General features: G+C 45.0%; 1 long non-coding RNA gene across 1 annotated transcript; it reads right to left on the bottom strand.

Annotated features, from left to right (window-relative positions):
• Positions 1 to 671: 671 nt before the first annotated feature.
• LOC133227141 (uncharacterized) lies at positions 672 to 8,450 on the bottom strand. Its single transcript, XR_009729732.1, has 2 exons — positions 6,466 to 8,450; positions 672 to 5,403 (listed from the first exon to the last, which is right to left on the bottom strand). It is a non-coding gene; the product is annotated as an uncharacterized LOC133227141 (long non-coding RNA).
• Between the last annotated feature and the right edge of the window lie 11,230 nt (positions 8,451 to 19,680).

Raw genomic sequence — 19,680 nt, 5'->3', positions numbered from 1 at the left:
GCAAGAATACTGGAGTGGGTTGCCATTTCCTTCTCCAATTATCATATAGTTATATATTTACTATAATTATAATTATTATATAATAATCATTAAAAATAATTATTATTCATTTGATTTTAATTGAAGTATCATTGATTTATAATATCATATTCGTTTCAGGTGTGCAGCACATCGTCAGATACATACATACATGTGCACATATCTCTACATGCATATACATGTCTGTATATGTGTGTACACGTGTCTATGTAGATACATCTGTGTATGTTGTTCTTGCCGTTTAGTCACTGCCGAGGTCCAGCCCCAGCTGATCCAGGGAGTTCGAAGCGGGGACGGCGTTGGCGAGGATCAGGATACAATAACTTCAATTAGATATTAATTAAAGATATAAAGAGTAATAGAATAAGGATAGCTCAGTAGGAAAATTCAGTGGAGAAAAGAGGCTGAGTAGCTTGGTTTACACGGGAAACCAATAAAACTTCAAGACAAGAAGCTTGCACCACTTACGTAGGCCGCAGGCGTCCTTCCGTTCTCCCGAAGGAGAGGAGACACTGAGGCCTCCCCGGTCGGATCTTAGAAGCCCAGGCATAATTAGTAAGCATGGCGGGTTCCGTGCTCCGGATGGAGACTCAGCCAGAGTTTGAGAGAAAGAAGGACATGGGGAGACCAGTATTTTGAGGAACTGATCCCAATTCTTTATTTTCCATGGTCTACTTTTATACACTGAGATGTTAAGCAAAAGTCACATGGGGTCAGCAGTCCTGACTTTTATCAAAGTCAGGTGCTTCATACAAATGTATACAGAGGTCTTAGGGGTGTTACATCATCTTCTGGCCAGGGGGCCTGCTGACAATTTATGACCCTCTCCTTGTGACAGCGGTCAGTCAAGCAGGACACTTATTTCTCCAGGGGTGATTATTCTTAAAACAGATGCCACCCAAATAAAGTTACATTCCTATAGGGTGAGGGTGTAGTGGGTTTTAGTTAAGGAAAGAATTTACTTAGCCTAATGTCTAACGTGATTTGTATCAAAGGTTAATACTTATTTCTTCTATATATTCATTAATGTGTGTAAGGGCAGGGGATGTGGAGACTTAGCAACAAACATTGGCTCAACAAATGAAAAACCCTTCACCAATACAATTTCTAATCAGCCCACTATACTTATACAAATGGTTTTCTAACTTTTCTAAGGAACCTGTTTTTAGAAGGTTTAAAGCATCCCGTGCCTCTCATGGTTGGGAGGCTGTGAGCAATCACATGTGGCCAGACAAGCCTGTCAGGCAGGCCAGAGAACCTTCAGAGGAGTTTGTAGGTTAAAACACTCTTGTCACACCCAGGAGTTTTTATTAACTGGAGCTCTAGGTTAACTCTTTCTCCAAAAGAGGTGGTGGGGGACAGCCCCCTGTAAAGTCAGAGGTGTAGGTGAGAGCACAAAGTAGTAAAGTAGGCAGGCTCTGGTTATGGGGGTAGACGCTCGAGGATTTCCAGGGGGCTCCTGAGGCTCGATCCCGCCTTGCGTATGTCGAGCCTCCTTCCTCACGACCTTTGCCACGGGCGGAGGGCCTGGCTCCCAGCAAGTCACTAAGTTGTGTGTGACTCCTCTGTGACCCCCGTGGACTGCAGCCCGCCAGTCTGCTCTGCGCATGGGATTTCCCAGGCAGGAACAATGGAGTGGGTGCCACTTCCTCCTCCTATATATGTGTGCATGGACGGAGGAGCCTGGTGGGCTGCAGTCCACGGGGTCGCTGAGTCGGACACGACTGAGCGACTCAGCAGCAGCAGCAGCAGCATATGTGTGTATGTAGTTATCCCAAGAATTAGATGTACTGAGTCTCGTCCCCTTTATATCCTTGTTATCTATGCTGTATACAGCACTGTGTACAGGTGAATACCAACCTCCTAATTTATGCCTCCCTAGACCCCCTCTCGCCTTTGGTCACCGTAAGTTTGTTTTCTATGTCTGTGAGTCTCTTTCCACTTTGGAATTAAATTCATTCGTATTTTTTATTTTAGAGTCCACAGATGAGCAATACCATACATTTGTCTCCATCTGACCTCCTTCACTTAGTACGATAATCTCTAGGCCCCTCCTTGCTGCTTCCAATGCCATTACTTCCTTCTCTTTGTGGCTGAGTCATATTCCATCACATATATGTGCCACATCTTCGTTATCCATTCAGCTGTCGATGGACATTTAGCTTGCCTCCACCTCTTGGTTACAAAATGACACTTTGCCTCTGTGATCTTACTCTCCAAAACCCACAGCCCCAGTCCAATGAGTATTAGAAAAAAACATCAGACAAATTCCAATAGAAGGGCATTTTACAAAATAGTTGACCAGTACACTTCCTGTCAAGATCATAAAATATAAGAAAAGGCTGAGAAACTGTCACAACCAAGAGAAGTCTAAGCAGACCTAACAGCGAACGCAATGTGGGCACTAGCCGGCATCCTGGAGCAGGACAAGGACTTCAGGCAAAAACCAAGACATCTCTACAAAGTAACATGGTATTTAACATAGCCCCCCTAGTAGCCTGTAAATACACGGAAAATGGATATACTACCCTCTGAATTTCAGGAAACATATATCCTGACAGTTTGGATCATATGAGGATTTTGGAAATTCTAAAAGATTTCATTTGAGATTACTTCTAACCAAGCATTTAGCTACTCAGTCCAGGTGGCACAGTGGTAAAGAATTCGCCTGCCAATTTAGGAGATGCAAGATATGTGGGTTCGATCCCTGGATTGGGAAGATCTCCTGGAAAAGGAAATGGCAACCCACTCCAGTGTTCTTGCCTGGAAAACTCCATGGACAGAGGAGCCTGGCAGGCTACAGTCCATGCAGTTGCAAAAAGTCTGACACAACTGAGCGATTGACCCACACACCTAAGATTAACTGCAGCCCTAAGTGTTGCTACTGATGAACCTACGTATTTTTGAAGCCCTTAATTTCCATGTGCCAGACATTGTGGATAATGAGAAGAAGAAGTCTTGGATCCTGCCTTTAAGCAACTGAACTTAGGGGGAGATACTGCTGCTGCTGCTGCTAAGTCGCTTCAGTCATGTACGACTCTGTGTGACCCCATAGACTGCAGCCCACCAGGCTCCCCCATCCCTGGGATTCTCCAGGCAAGAACATTGGAGTGGGTTGCCATTTCCTTCTGCCATGTGTGAAAGTGAAGTCGCTCAGTCGTGTCCAACTCTTAGCAACCCCATGGACTGCAGCACAACAGGCTCCTCTGTCCATGGAATTTTCCAGGCAAGAGTACTGGAGTGGGGTGCCATTGCCTTCTCCGAAGGGGAGATGGGGAAGATGAAAAAAACAAAAACAATGCTTACTTTTATTGTCATAAAACTGAGTATTATTCATCTTTGTTCACATTGCTTAACTTTAAAATAGGTATAGTAGCCCACCTCACAGGTTTGTTAAAACCAGTTCCTTCGTGTACCTAGAAAAATGCTAGGTGCATAGGAAGTAGTCAGAACCATTAATTATTATTGTTGTTGATGAGATTGACCATTACAGAATTTAGAAACCTGTTATCATTGCCTGTGGAATAACAATTCCATAGATGATTCCCTGAACAGCTGGGGTGTATTCTGAATTGTCATTCTTTTTCATCCTTAATACTCACCTTTCTTTGAATCTGGCAGGTTTAGAAACAGTCCTTCCTACCACATTCTGTGTTTTTTCTTAACATCATAGATATGGATTTCAGGGTACAGCTGAATTCAGTGATGCTGGAAATCCCCTGTGGGTACTTATAAGCGAAGCCTGCAGTGTACGTGGCACCCACGAGCCTTCAGAATCAAACACGGGGGAGCCGGAGACCCAAAGTAAGAAGCGGTGTTATGGGTCGCCACATCAGGCTGGGGGACTACCTCCTGGAAACTCTTCTCGGTGTGCATATGGATGTACTGCGTTCAAGCACCACGCCTGTCTGCAGCTCTAGCCTGGATGTGTTCCAAGTATTTCTCTTCCCGCTGATCCTGAGGGATCACAGCACAGGCATCGGTAGACTTCGCCTCCCCAGCTGGACGGCCAGTAACACACACCAGGCTGCTGTCTGGCCCAGGGTCCTTCCCATCACACAGCCCCTCAGGCTCTTGCTGTCCCTGTGTCTTCACTTTCAGAGCTGCGTGGTCGAGCTCTACATCAGGTGTCTCAAACCAGCGCTCAAGGAGAAGCAGTGCTTATTTTCATCTTCAGCCTTCTCATAAGCAAATGTCCCCTTTACACACTGACCGTGTGTGTGTGCACACTCACGTGACTCTATGTCTTCTCCCACGGTCCGATACATCACATGCCGACGAGTGGAAATGTACAACCCTTTCCAAACAAAGCAAGCGGAAGAGCCTGCACTCTTCCTGATGTGCCATGAAAGGTGCCCGACTGAGTCACTGAGCCCGGAAAGAAATCTGTGCACTTCAACCTGAGCAGTTTTTGGTCAGTTTCCCAAAGTCTGTTTTATGCAATTCAAACAATTTTCCCCCCCTGTGTTTTATCCAAATTATTCTCAAAGTTTTTCTAATTTTATCACTTTCTCTTTCCAAACTGGGGTGCTTGTCTTCCATGATTGTTTGTTTCAACACACAAGGCTTTATTTCCTGTGACTCGGAATTTCTAGCAGCTGGTGCCCTGGCATCCATGCTTTTTTTCAACCTCAACCTGAGAATTTCAAGCAGCTGGTGCCCTGGCTTTTATGCTTGTTTTTAACCTCAAGCTGAAAGAGCTCGCCCTCTAAGGCATTGGCCAACTGTGAGCTGTCTAAAACAATGCTCAGGTTTCCAATGAGGGTCCAGTCACTCTTCTCCAGAAGGGAAAGAAGTCTGCCATCCGCGGACATAGCCTTCTTATGCTTTCTCCTTTGAAAGCATAGACACAGAGTTTGTACTCATCTTTGTGAAGTTCCCTGCATTTGAGAAGAGTTTTTCTGGTCTTCCCAACTGTGTGAATATAAAATTTGACACAGTCAGTTGATGTGTTGTTAAACTGACCAAATACCTGTTCCTCTTTCCCTGTCTCGCTTCTCTTTGGAGAAAAGATAACTCTCACGTGGCGGTTTTCAGGAGAACACCTGAGAGGCATTCCAAGGTTTAAGAATGCGTCAGTTCCTTCTGCGCTGTATACCAGCCTTTCTCTGCCAGGAGGAGTCCTCACTGCCTTTCTGACAGCCTCAGAGCTGCGGGCCTCCCATGAGCTCCCCCGTCACACGGAGCCTGTGCTTCCTTCCCTTGCTTGGCTTGATGTTTACATCCAGGGTAACATACACTGTCTCTTCTGGGGACACAGTTTGGTCTCTGGGTCCTTCAGCCTGGAGGTTGTCTATATTCTCTGAACTTGTCTTAGAGTCCATCTCCATTTGAGGAGTATTGGAATTATCCTGCTGGTTTTCACTGAGGTAAACAGAAATGTTAAATACTTTAAAATTATGAATGCAACAATAGTCTTTTATATTTCTCTTTGCTGCATACCATTCACAAAGTTTTTCATGGAAACGCAGAATGAATATGAAAAGGCCAGGGAATATAATTAAATCAGAATCTGAGTTGGGATCCAACATATAAGCCAGAAATATCTTATCAGTTAGATAAGTTCTTAACACTGCTACACTGGTGCAGTGTTTTCAGAGAAATATAAGGAAAGAAGCAACTTTTCCCCAAGTGCATCAAAAACAGAGATACTTAAATCTGAGTGTTTGTTACTTCGGGTCTTGGTTATAATTTTCAACTTCAAAATTTTTACTTTTTTTCAAGCATAGTGATGATTTGCACCAAAAAATTCTCAGTCTTCTTGTTGAAAAATTCAAGGAGCACTGTAGACTCAGAAAAAGAGATGATGGTTTGATATGATAACAGAGTCCAGTTAGTAGGGAGAGCCATGACTTAACTTTTGTAAACTTAAGGCCAAGTCTTCATTCCACTTCTGCCTTAGGCAACAACTCACTTTTCCTCACTTCTCATTAACAAATTGAGGAAAATAAAATTCTCTCTTCTTGCCTAACAAGGCTATGGTAAGAACAAACATCTTAAAAATTGCTTTATAAACTGTGAAGCACTGTGCAAATATAGATTATGCTTGTTACTGAATAGATCAGCCATTTTAGGGAACGGCATATATTTTCATGCTTTGCAATAGCATTCATATTATTTTCACTCTATAGCTTATTCTAATACGTTATATTTGATTTTATGGCTGTTGTTCAGGAAGTATTACAACTGTTTTTTTGGGGGGGGGTTGAAGTTTCCTTTGATCTAGCAAAGAGTTATATTAAAACATCTTCCTGCCACCATCCAACTAAAACAAGAAGAATAAAATGGATGAGACAGATTTTAAATTATTTACTATTTCCTACGTACAATGAAGTCATTTATTGGCAAGAAGGTCTATGAAGCCCAGTCTCAAGGATGGCTAAGTTTAATACTGGTATATTTCACAAATAGCGTTTATAAACATACCTTAGGAAAGCAGTGCTCAGTACAGCTCTTACACTTTTCAGCTGAGTCCTTCTGTGAGGGCTGCTCAGAGCTCACGATGGCTTGAAGATGAACACACAATTCAGCTGAAACATGTTTCAGAAAGCGTCAAATTAGAGCAGTATCTTCAAGGCTATCATTAATTGTATAGAGACTAAGATTAACAGGGACCCCCTAACGCACCTGTCCCGTTCAGCTCCACCCTCACTTTCCTTAGAGATGTTAATTTAGCATGTAGACAGTTTATCCACTAATTACAGTGACCTGAACAATAAAACCTCCTTTTTATAGAGCAGCACACCAGACTTTACAAAAATTATCTCTAATTGCCAGTGCAATTATACCACGTAGGTATACCTTCGTTTTGCAGGCGCAGAAAGTATAACTTAGATGACTTGCCCTAGGCCAGACCTACAAAGCAGAGATGGAATTCAGATGCCAGGATAAATACCTTACAGATGGATTTTCTCCTGGAGAGTTGAAAAGTGTGTTCTAGATACACCGATGTTAAATTCAGCCTCCATTTAAGACGGAGACAATACCGAGGTGATACCGTTGTAGGAAGACAGGTGGGAAGAGAACTCTGTTGTGCCATGAAGACAGAACAAACTTAGAGAGTCTGCCCGAGAAGACAGCGCGAAACTTTAGCTGCTGCTTTCGTTTTAAGGAGGTGCTTCCCCATCTGTCTTCCCGCTGACACCTCCCCAGAAGAGAATGAACAGTGTAAACCAAATAGTGAAATTTTCAGCAGTGATGTAAACCTCTAGAAAACTAGAGCCATGGACGGCAGCAGCCATCTGTCTTCAGAGTCCCAACATGTGTTACAAAGCCTGGCACAGGGCAAGCCCTCAGCAAAGAAACATTCACACAGACATGGTCAGTGAGAGCATGAGGTGGCCTGTGAGCTCTGCCGTTTTAGAACTGCTTTTCATAGAGTACCTCATGTAAGTCTTACAGCCCTCTGAGATACACTAGACCTATGTCACTGATAAAGACTTTGAATACCCAGACAGGTCAAACTATTTACTCGAGGTCACAAAGCCCCAGAAAGTATATTTCTCGTAATTTTTGATTATGAACATATTCAAACAGAGAAACAAGAGAATGGTACAATGCTGCTGCGGCTGCTGCTGCTGCTGCTGAGTCGCTTCAGTCGTGTCCGACTCTGTGCGACCCCAGAGACGGCAGCCCACCAGGCTCCCCGTCCCTGGGATTCTCCAGGCAAGAGCACTGGAGTGGGTTGCCATTTCCTTCTCCAATGCGTGAAAGTGAAGTCACTCAGTCGTGTCCGACTCTGAGCGACCCCATGGACTGCAGCCCACCAGGCTCCTCCATCCACGGGATTTTCCAGGCAAGAGTGCTGGAGTGGGGTGCCCTTGCCTTCTCCGAACGGCACAGTGAGCCTCTGATGCTCACACACAGGGTAATGCGCCCTTACGTTTGCTTGTTTACATCACCCTTGTGTTTTACATTACTTTACAGTTAGAAACGTCATGACACGTTCACCCTAATTGCCACTTTCCCTCTTTAAAAATTTTGGACTTTTTCTTATATCATCACAAAACTCATTTACTCAGACCAAGATGCAATTGAAGGATACATAAGTTGTCTTTAATTTTTGAGTCTGTCCTGTTCTAAAAAACAACAACATTGATTTATTGAAGAAAACAGAGACTTGTAGAGTGTTTACTTCCTGGGTGGCTTCTTCACCTTGGTGCTTAGTTTAGCTTCTAGCTCCTGCATTTCTGGTCAAGAAGTTACCTACAGACTGTGCTGATTCCACTCACTGTTTCACAGCAGAGCCTGAGCGCTGGCTTCATCGTTTCCTGGGACTGCGCTTACCAACAAACTCCCTTCAGCCTCTCTCAGCCTCAGTTCACTGTTAGCAAGGTGAGCGATGGTTCTCAGTCTGCCTTTCTGCCCCCGCTTCCCCTCCCTCCTCTGCCCCCCTCCCCTCTCCTCTCCCTTCCCCCTTCTCTCCCCCCCACTTCCCTCCTGTCCCTCTTCCCCTTCCCTCCTCTCCCTCCCCCCTCCCTCCTCCTCTGCTTTTCCCTTTTCTCCTCCCCTCCCCCAGGCCCCTCCGCACTCTTCTCTGGCTGGGACTCCCCAGAGCCTGGCCATGGCCTCATCCAGGGGCAGGACTCAGAGAGCGCAGGCCCCGGGCTTCCTTTAGGCCCACCAGCCAGCTCCGACCGGCAAACTGCATGATGGACGCAGCCACTGAGGTAACAGCCCGTACCTTCTGGGCTCCCCACACCTGCCCCAGCCCGGCCCAGCCCCTTCCTACCAGCCCCGGGCCGGGTCCGGCCTGGCCGCCCAGGGCCCGGCCCTCTCGCTGGGCCCCTCGCCCAGGGCTGGGGTGCCGCGCCCGGGTGTCTGCTCCCTTGGGAAGGCAGTCCTCCCAGCTCCGCAGGCGGCTGGCGAGGGGCGTGCTCCCACCTTTGCTCAGAAGAGCAGTCATGGAGGGAGGTGGGCTAAGATTTCGGAACTGCTGACTTTCTCGGAACCGTTGCTCAGCGGTCCCTTTGGAGACTCTCTTTCATTTCCTCCTGGCTTCTTTCAGCCTAGGCCTCCCGCCCACCGCCCCTGCCTCTCCGGGTTCCTCTATTCTTTTGACAACTGGGAAAGCGGAAAGAGGATGGTTGGAGACACTTCACAGCGGAGCACTTAAGGCGCGGCTGGAGGCCCGCTGGAGCGCACGGAGGACGCGGCGGATGGGTGGGGGCGATGGGGCTGGAGCCACCCGGGCACTTTCCTGGGGTGTCCTTCCCAGCAGCCAGGATCGGACCCACGACGAGGACAATTAGGAAGAAACCGCGGATGCAGAGGACGTGGAAGACCTCGTCACAAGTCGATTCTCCAAAGGTCTGAAAGTGCAGACGTTTGCCGGGACTGTGCATCTCAAAGCTGGCCGTCACACATCTCCGTCCGAAAGGGCTTGCAAAGCTCGGCACGCTCGGCGGAGAGCAAGCTTGCAGTATTCCACCCCGTGTTGAAGAAGGGATCGAAGTCGCAAAGCTGACAGCTTGGATGCAGCTTGACAGAGGAGTCTCCGTGTGTATAAGATGACAGGGTTGAAGAGTGCTCTTTGGTGACCACAATCTGCGTGATGATTTGGGAGAACTGGACTTAACGTGCATGCAATACACTTCAGGTAGTTGGTTACCGCTTCCTCTTCTGTGGGTCCTCTGGGGTTTGGAGAGAGGAACTTTTAAAAGGGCAACAGCAACAAGGAAACCAACTTGCCCGAAAGTGTCCACCTCTTACTGTCCTTCTCCAAAATCGTTATAGGTTTCTGGATCTCTGAGGGCAGAGAGTGCAACAATCACCAGAGAATTAGTATCCAGCTTATCCTTTTCTTTTTTTATTGTGGATTCTGAAGCAGCAAATATTCAGCGACAGGTAAAACGTAATAAAGAATGTAGCTGTTGTAGTCGCTAAGTAGTGTCCGACTGGTTTGTGACCCTCCATGGACTGTAGCCCGCCAGGCTCCTTCATCCATGGGATTTCGCAGGCAAGAATACTGGAGTGGGTTGCCAGTTCCTCCTCCAGGGGATCTTCCCAAACCTGCATCTCTCCTGAATTGCAGGCAGATTCTTTACTGCTCAGCCACCCATAAAGAATACTAGGGTTGAAATTGCTGAGCGAGCTGAGCTATCCTGACTTCTAAACATTGAACAGCATCCTGATTTCCATCTGACTTATTAATATTTGATAGGCTTTGAGATATTGAGATATTGCCTGGAAATTAAGAAATGGATCTCAGAATGCTATGAACATGAGTGAAGTCATCCTTTTTGAAACAAGCACTGATATTGCTGAAACCACCACTTGTAAGGTAAGAAGACCTCTGATGGTAATAAATACAACCAGTTAGTCAACTGAGAATGTGTGCAAATGTGAGTCATTTCCTGTGGTTTTTCACCCCCTTCTTCCTCTTCTTCTTTTTTTTTTTTTTTTGCCTTTTGCCCATTTCACAGAGAAGAAATCAGGTAAATTTCCTAGAGGCCACGGAACTAGTTGGAAGGGAAAAGAGTTTTAAGGCTTCAACTCTCAGAGCCTCACAGCCTTCTGGAGCTCTTCGGAGAGATGAGGTACCTTTCAGGTCCTCCATTTGCGATTTAAAAGATTGTCCCAGACCAGAGATTCCCCAACTTTTAGAAATGCAAATTCACAGAGCCCACACAATATGTTATGGTTTAACAAGTCTGGAGTGAGGCCTGATAATCTGCATCTTTTCCATATCACCATGGTGAGGGACTTCCCTGGTGGTCCACTGGTTAAGAGTCCATGGTCCCAACTCAAGGGGCCCAGGTTTGATCCCTGGTCAGGGATGTAGATTTCACAGGCCACAACTAAGCACTGAGAGCTGCAACGGAAGATCTGGTGTGCTACAATGAAGATCAAAGATGCTGCGTACTGAAGCTAGGACCCAGCATGGCCAAATAGATAAATGTGAAAAAACATATTACCCTAGTGCAAAACTCTGGACTGGATCATCTTATTCATTTTACTTTCTTATTGAAGTAGAGTTGATTTATAATATTATATTAGTTTCAGGTATATAACATAATGATTCAATATTTTTAGAGATTTTACTCCATTTAAAGTTGTTATAAAATATTGGATATTTTATAGTATATAATATATATTATATATTTATATGTATAATATATATATAATATAGTAGAGACTATTCCTTGTTCTCTACAGTATATCCTTGTAGCTTATTTATTTTATGCATAGTAGTGCCTCTTGAACTATCCCTATCTTGCCCCTTCCCCCTTTCTTCTCAACACTAGTAACCACTAGTTTGATCTCTGTACCTGTGAATCTGTTTCTGTTTTCTTGTACTCACTGTTTTATGTTTTAGATTCCACATATAAATAATATCATATGGTTTGTCTTTCTCTGTCTGACTTCACTAAGCATAATCCCCTCCAGATCCATGCACGTGGTCGCAAATGGCAGAATTTCAATCATTTTTATGACTGAGTAACACTTCAATGTATATACCACATCTTTACCCATTTGTCTGTTGGTAGACATAGATTGTTTCCGTATCTCGGCTACTATAAATAACACTGATGTGAACACTGGACTACGCATATTGTGTCTTTCCAAGTTAACGTCTTCTGTTTGGATATATAACCAGCTGGATCACATGGCAGTCCTACTTTTAGTTTTTTGAGGAAACTCCGTAATGTTTCGCATGTTGGCTGCACTCATTTAGATTCCCATCAATAGTGTACAGTTCAGTTCACTCTCTCAGTTGTGTCTGACTCTTTGCGACCCCATGGGCTGCAGCACGCCAGGCTTCCTTGTCCATCACCAACTCCTGGAGCTTGCTGAAATGCATGTCCATCGAGTTGGTTCCCCTTTCTCCACATCCTCACCAACATTTGTTATTTGCAGACTTAAAACTCATGTATTTATTTATTTATGATTGAGAGCTTTCTCCAGTGGCAGCGAGTGGAGGCTGTTCTTTCTCAAGGTGCTCAGGCTTCTCACTGTGGTGTCTTCTCTTGTTGCAGAGTGAGGGCTCTAGGTGCGTGGGCTTGGGTAGTTGCAGCACCTGGGCTCAGTCATTTCCGTTCCCCATGGGCTCAGTAATTTCGGTTCCCCATGGGCTCAGTAGTTGTGGTACATGGGCTTTTAGGTGCTCACAGCTGTCCCCTGAATTGGCAGGCAGATTCCTGCCCACTGTATCACCAGGAAAGTCCCTGTTATTTGTAGACTTTTGATGATAACCATTCTGACAGGTATCAGGTGATATCTCATTGTGGTTTTGATTTGCATTTTACTGAGTATTACTGATGTTGAACATCTTTTCATGTGCCTATTGGCCATCTGTATGTCTTCTTTTGAAAAATATCTATTCAATTCTTCTGTCATTTTTAAGTCAGGTTGGTTGTTTTTTTTTTTTTTAAATACTGAGTTATATGAGCTATTTATATATTCTGGATATTAACCCCTTATCAGTCATATCATTTAAAAATATTTTCCCCCATTCAAGTAGGGCATTTTTATTTTTTTTCATTTGTCCATGGCTGCTTTTGCTGTGGAAAAGCTTTAAGTTTAATTGAGTCCCATTTATTTCTTTTCGCTTTTGTTTCCATTGTCTTAGAGGACAAAGTCAAAAAAGAAAAAAAAATACTGCACCAATTTGTGTGGGTTCCATCACCCTTAAAGCCAGTTGCTAATGAACAAACGTTGCCCTGCTCTCTCTGTCAGGTACTGTTCTATGTTCTTAGTTCAGTTCAGTTTAGTTCAGTCGCTCAGTCATGTCGGACTCTTTGCGACCCCATGAAATGCAGCACGCCAGGCCTCCCTGTCCATCACCAACTCTCGGAGTTCACCCAAACTCATGTCCATCGAGTCGGTGATGCCATTCAGCCATCTCATTCTCTGTCGTCCCCTTCTCCTCCTAGCCCCCAATCCCTCCGAGCATCACAGTCTTTTCCAATGAGTCAACTCTTCAGATCAGATCACTCAGTCGTGTCCGCCTCTTTGCGACCCCATGAAATGCAGCATGCCAGGTCTCCCTGTCCATCACCAACTCCCGGAGTTCACTCAGACTCACATCCATCGAGTCAATGATGCCATCCAGCCATCTCATCCTCTGTCGTCCCCTTCTCCTCTTGCCCTCAATCCCTCCCAGCATCAGAGTCTTTTCCAATGAGCCAACTCTTCACATGAGGTGGCCAAAGTACTGGAGTTTCAGCTTTAGCATCATTCCTTCCAAAGAAATCCCAGGGCTGATCTTCAGAATGGACTGGTTGGATCTCCTTGCAGTCCAAGGGACTCTCAAGAGTCTTCTCCAACACTACAGTTCAAAAGCATCTTCGGCACTCAGCCTTCTTCACAGTCCAACTCTCACATCTACACATGACCACACGAAAAAACATAGCCTTGACTACATGGACCTTTGTTGGCAAAGTAATGTCTCTGCTTTTCAATATGTTATCTAGGTTGGTCATAACTTTCCTTCCAAGGAATAAGCGTCTTTTAATTTCATGGCTGCAGTCACCATCTGCAGTGATTTTGGAGCCCAGAAAAATAAAGTCTGACACTGTTTCCACTGTTTCCACTGTTTCCCCATCTATTTCCCATGAAGTGATGGGACCGGATGCCATGATCTTCGTTTTCTCAATGTTGAGCTTTAAGCCAACTTTTTCATTCTCCACTTTCACTTTCATCAAGAGGCTTTTGAGTTTCTCTTCACTTTCTGCCATAAGGGTGGGGTCATCTGCATATCTGAGGTTATTGATATTTCTCCCAGAAATCTTGATTCCAGCTTGTGTTTCTTCCAATCCAGCATTTCTCATGATGTACTCTGCATATAAGTTAAATAAGCAGGGTGACAATATACATCCTTGACATACTCCTTTTCCTATTTGGAACCAGTCTGTTGTTCCATGTCCAGTTCTAACTGTTGCTTCCTGACCTGCATACAGATTTCTCAAGAGGCAGATCAGGTGGTCTGGTATCCCCATCTCTGTCAGAATTTTCCACAGTTTATTGTGATCCACACAGTCAAAGGCTTTGGCATAGTTCAGAAAGCAGAAATAGATGTTTTTCTGGAACTCTCTTGCTTTTTCCATGATCCAGCAGATGTTGGCAATTTGATCTCTGGTTCCTCTGCCTTTTCTAAAACCAGCTTGAACATCAGGAAGTTCTCGGTTCACATATTGCTAAAGCCTGGCTTGGAGAATTTTGAGCATTACTTTACTAGCATGTGAGATGAGGGCAATTGTGCAGTAGTTTGAACATTCTTTGGCATTGCCTTTCTTTGGGATTGGAATGAAAACTGACCTTTTCTAGTCCTGTGGCCACTGCTGAGTTTTCCAAATTTGCTGGCATATTGAGTGTAGCACTTTCACAGCATCATCTTTCAGGATTTGAAATAGTTCAACTGGAATTCCATCACGTCCACTAGCTCTGTTCGTAGTGATGCTTTCTAAGGCCCACTTGACTTCACATTCCAGGATGTGTGGCTCTAGGTCAGTGATCACACCATCGTGATTATCTGGGTCATGAAGATCTATTTTGTACAGTTCTTCTGTGTATTCTTGCCACCTCTTCTTAATATCTTCTGCTTCTGTTAGGTCCATACCATTTCTGCCCTTTATTGAACCCATCTTTGCATGAAATGTTCTTTTGGTATCTCTGATTTTCTTGAAGAGATCTCTAGTCTTTCCCGTTCTGTTGTTTTTCTCTATTTCTTTGCATTGATCGCTGAAGAAGGCTTTCTTATCTCTTCTTGCTATTCTTTGGAACTCTGCATTCAGATGTTTATATCTTTCCTTTTCTCCTTTGCTTTTCTCTTCTCTTCTTTTCACAGCTATTTGTAAGGCTTCCCCAGACAGCCATTTTGCTTTTTTGCATTTCTTTTCCATGGAGATGGTCTTGATCCCTGTCTCCTGTACAATGTCACGAACCTCATCCCATAGTTCATCAGGCACTCTATCTATCAGATCTAGGCCCTTAAATCTATTTCTCACTTCCACTGTATAGCCATAAGGGATTTGATTTCGGTCATACCTGAATGGTCTAGTGGTTTTCCCTACTTTCTTCAATTTAAGTCTGAATTTGGCAATAAGGAGTTCACGATCTAAGCCACAGTCAGCTCCTGGTCTTGTTTTTGCAGACTGTATAGAGCTTCTCCATCTTTGGCTGCAAAGAATATAATCAATCTGATTTCGGTGTTGACCATCTGGTGATGTCCATCTTCACCATGAGTCTTCTTACACATGGACATCACCAGATGGTCAACACCGAAACTGTTAATTCAACTCTTAACAATGTTTAAATCCTCACACCACCTTTGCAAAGTGGGGACAACTTTTAGCACCCCCATTTTGCAGAGGAAGAACCTGGCCCCAAGGCTTTTGCCTCTAGAACTTTCTTCCTTCCTATTGTTAGCTCAGTCTCCAGGATGCCACCCCACCTCTGTCCTTTCCCATCCAGTCTGTTCCACTTCGGGCAGTCCTCTCTCCATGACCCTCCATGCAGGGGATGAGATCAGCGCCCACAGCTTCCTCCCAGGAAAGTCCAGGGAGGCCTACTCAGGCGTCCGCAACAACGGTGTCTCCTCGCCCTGGGTGGGGCCCTGCCTGTAGACAGAGACCTGGGGTCGGGGGGGCAGGGAACAGAGCTGGGGCAAAGATTGACATCCCCCACACCCAATGGCAACACTGCTGTGAGATGGCTTCCCAAGCCTCAGGTCTTTGGGGCAGAGCTTGAAGCCTTCTGGAAACTGGTTTTCCCTCTCTGGGAGCTGGAGGTGATAGCAGAGAGCTGTGAAATGGGAGATCTGGGACGTTCTATCACCTGATCTTTTGAGACCCTTCTATTGCTCTGAAGGAGCCAGCCCTGGGATTGGTTTGGCCTCTTGGGGCTGACTCAGCCTTCTTTCAGTTTACTCATGACCTGCCTCACCCTCACTAGGTAGTTCAGTTCAGTCGTCTCCGACTTTTTGCGACCCCACAGACTGCAGCACGCCAGGCCTGCCTGTCCATCACCAACTTCCAGGGCTTGCTCAAACTCGTGTCCGTCGAGTCGGTAGGTGGAGGAGGTCTTAAATACCCGTTTCTCCATCACTGATGATACCCTGGATTACTGTAAAAATGGAAAGGGATTCTTGGATCAGAATTAAGGAATTTACTTAGATTAACTTAGTAGTGTTGGTCACTCAGTCATGTTGGACTCTTTTGTGACCCCATGGTCTGTAGCCTGTGAGTCTCCTCTGTCCATGGAATTTTCTAGGCAAGAATACTGGAGTGGGTTGCCATTTCCTTCTCCAGGGGATCTTCCTGACCCAGGCAGGTTCCTTCCTTACTGTCTGAGCCACTAGGGAAGCCCAAATATAATTTAAGTGCTATGCAAATAGTTGAAGATGAGTGGCAAATTCAAGTTTTGCTTTTTGGAATTTCACAGATTTTTTTTTTTCCAAATATTTTCCATCCTTTGGTTCAATCTATGGATATGCAGATACATAAGACCGACTGTGTTTTCTTCTTTCCAAATACCTGCAAAGTACTTCTGGCCCTGAAAAGAGTAGGCTGAGTCCTTAGATACATTTTAAGTTATATTACATATATAATATATTACATATTCGGAAGTTTCTTTTCCTCCTTAAACTTTGTTTTAATGGGTCCCCAAATTCTGTAACAGTTTTGGCCAAGCTGTCTCCATTAAAAAGTACTGATTCAAAACTTCCACGCACAAAGTACAGAGGCCACAAAACACCAACCTTAACTTTCCTTCCTAGCCTTTTTATAGTAGCAACAACAGCAAAAGCAGGCTGGTGTCAAAGCCAATTGTAGACATTTTCTATGCCCTGAGGGCTTCCCTGATAGCTCAGTTGGTAAAGAATCTGCCTACAATGCAGGAGACCTTGGTTTGATTCCTGGGTCGGGAAGATCCCCTGGAGAAGATATAGACTACCCAACCCAGTATTCTTGGGCTTCTCTTGTGGCTCAGCTGGTAAAGAATCTGCCTGCAATGTGGGAGACCTGAGTTCAATCCCTGGGTGGGGAAGATCCCCTAGAGAAGGGAAAGGCCTGGAGAATTCCATGGACTGTATAGTCCATGGGGTCACAAAGAGTCGGACACAACTGAGCGACTTTCATTTCTATGCCCTGAAGCCTGGCAATTAATGTATTTTACCACCCTCTCCTCCCTTGCAGGCAATAGTGGAAATAGCTGAACCACATTATTGGAGTGATAGACTCAATAGCCAGATTTCACGGTGAGTGGACGTCTTTTTGTTGTTGTTCAGTCGCTTGGTCGTGTCTGACTCTTTGTGACCCCATGCACTGCAGCATACCAAGCTTCCTTGTCCTTTACTGTCTCCTGGAGTTTGCTCAAACCCATGTCCATTGAGGTGGTCTTTTAGTTCTACTTAATTGTCCAGCTGACCAAACAAACAGAAAGGGCTGCAGCCAATATGCTCAATGAGGCTGGATGGACATGTATTTCACCAGCAAGGTGTGGGCCATTTTCTGATCTTCCTTCTTTGCTACCCTTGGCAAGGTTGGATGAAGTCCACGAGGATTGTGCAGCAAAGACAGGAAGGAGAGTGCTGGAGGAACCCCACCATAGGGGCCTCATCTTTAGCTGGTTTATATGGGGCTTCCCCGGGGACTCAGTGGTAGAGAATCTGCCTGCCAATGCAGGAGACTTGGGTTCACTCCCTGGGTCTGGAAGATCCCCCTGGAGAAGGAAATGGCAGTCCACTCCAGTATTCTTGCCTGGGAAGTCCCATGAACAGAGGAGCCTGGCGGGCTACAGTACATGGGGTCAGACACAACTGAGCGACTGAACAGCAACAAGATGGTTCCAGCACAATTATCTGTTGGGTTAGGTTTCCCATGAGCATGCTTTATGGGTTAGCTGTTCTGCATCTCTCATTGACCTGTGTCTAAGAACTATCCTAGGGTCTATGTGTCTGATTTCTGTATAACCCAGTGATAAGCTATACCTACAGTTTTCGTGGAGAATGTTACTAGAACCACTACTTGTCTGGCCCACTCAATTGGACCCATCTTTGGTTCGGAGGAAGGGGTAGTGTTCACAAGGCAGGTATGCGCAAGCAGTGGCACAGGACACTGAGAGAGGCGGTCTTCACTTGTGTACCAGTTGAAAAAAAAATAAGTCTGAGGATCTGATTCAGCTAATTTGGAGCTGCCCTGAATAATGTTCAGTGTAGATTTAGTTGCAACATCAGGATCATGTGATTTGCAATCTTTGAGTGTGGTTGCAGCAGGAGGAGCCTTGGGCTTCCAGGATTTGACAAGAGGGTCCACCGTTCTCAAAATGTCTTAAAGTATCCTTCTGGTTAAAGTTATAGTGCACTTTTTGTTGTGAAATTGTTCTTTTCAGTTTCAGTAAATACTAAAGCAGGAAATGTCAGTCCACATTGCCTGGCAGAGAAAGAATGAGTCAGATGTTGAGAGAACCTAATTCTCTGTTATTCAAGTCGTTGTTAGGAAAGAATGCTTGCCTGTTGAATAAGTACTTGGGCTCTCGGATTATTAGTAATTATAACCCAGTAAATAATTATCGTGTGTACCTCATGTTATTATTACTATTTACTTTGGACTGCCCCGTCTCTGCTGCTGCATGTGAGCCTTCTCTGGTTGTGACCAGTAAATAATTATCGTGTGTATCTCACATTATTATTACTATTTATTTTGGGCTGCCCCGTCTCTGTTGCTGAGTGTGAGCATTCTCAGGTTACAGTAAATAATTATTGTGTGTACCTCACGTTATTATTACTCTTTATTTTGGGCTGCCCCGTCTCTGCTGCTGCGTGTGAGCCTTCTCTGGTTGTGACCAGTAAATAATTATCGTGTGTACCTCACGTTATTATTACTCTTTATTTTGGGCTGCCCCTGTCTCTGCTGCTGCGTGTGAGCATTCTTTGGTTGTGACCAGTAAATAATTATCGTATGTATCTCACGTTATTATTACTCTTTATTTTGGGCTGCCCCCTGTCTCTGCTGCTACGTGTGAGCCTTCTCTGGTTGTGACCAGTAAATAATTATCGTGTGTATCTCACGTTATTATTACTGTTTACTTTGGGCTGCCCCGTCTCTGCTGCTGCGTGTGAGCCTTCTCTGGTTGTGATCAGTGGGGGCGACTTTCTAGTTGCAGGGTGTGGGCCTCTCACTGTGGTGGCCTGGGCACATGGCCTTGTTGTCATGCAAAACGTGGGATCTTCCCAGATCAGGGATCGAACTTGTGTCCCCTGCATTGGTAGGAGGCTTCTTAACCACTGGACCATCAGGGAAGTCTTCACATATTGGTATTAGATTGAAGAATATCATCACATTTTTCTCATCAAGTCTATCTCTCTGCCAATTTTCTTGATAGACTTCCCATAAAAGCTCTTTCAAGTCTAAGATCTCATTTTTCTGTAGCAAATTTTGTCTTGTAAGGACAAAAAAAATGAGGCTTAGGATAATATAACCTTCCTCCAAAGAGACGTCACCATTCATTCTGGGAGATGGCTGGGTGGGAGTCACTAACCTAACCTAGGCTGTGCTGTGTTGTGCTTAGTTGCTTCAGTCGTGTCTGACTCTTTGCAACCCCGTGGACTGTAGCCCACCAGGCTCCTCTGTCCATGGGGATTCTCCAGGCAAGAATACTGGTGTGGGTTTCCACGCCATCTTCCAGGGGATCTTCCCAACC

The sequence above is a fragment of the Bos javanicus genome, chromosome 15 (assembly GCF_032452875.1).
Source record: "Bos javanicus breed banteng chromosome 15, ARS-OSU_banteng_1.0, whole genome shotgun sequence".
Lineage (NCBI taxonomy): Eukaryota > Metazoa > Chordata > Mammalia > Artiodactyla > Bovidae > Bos > Bos javanicus.
Note: the sequence above shows the minus strand (reverse complement) of the source record. Positions and strands in the feature narration are given on the sequence as shown.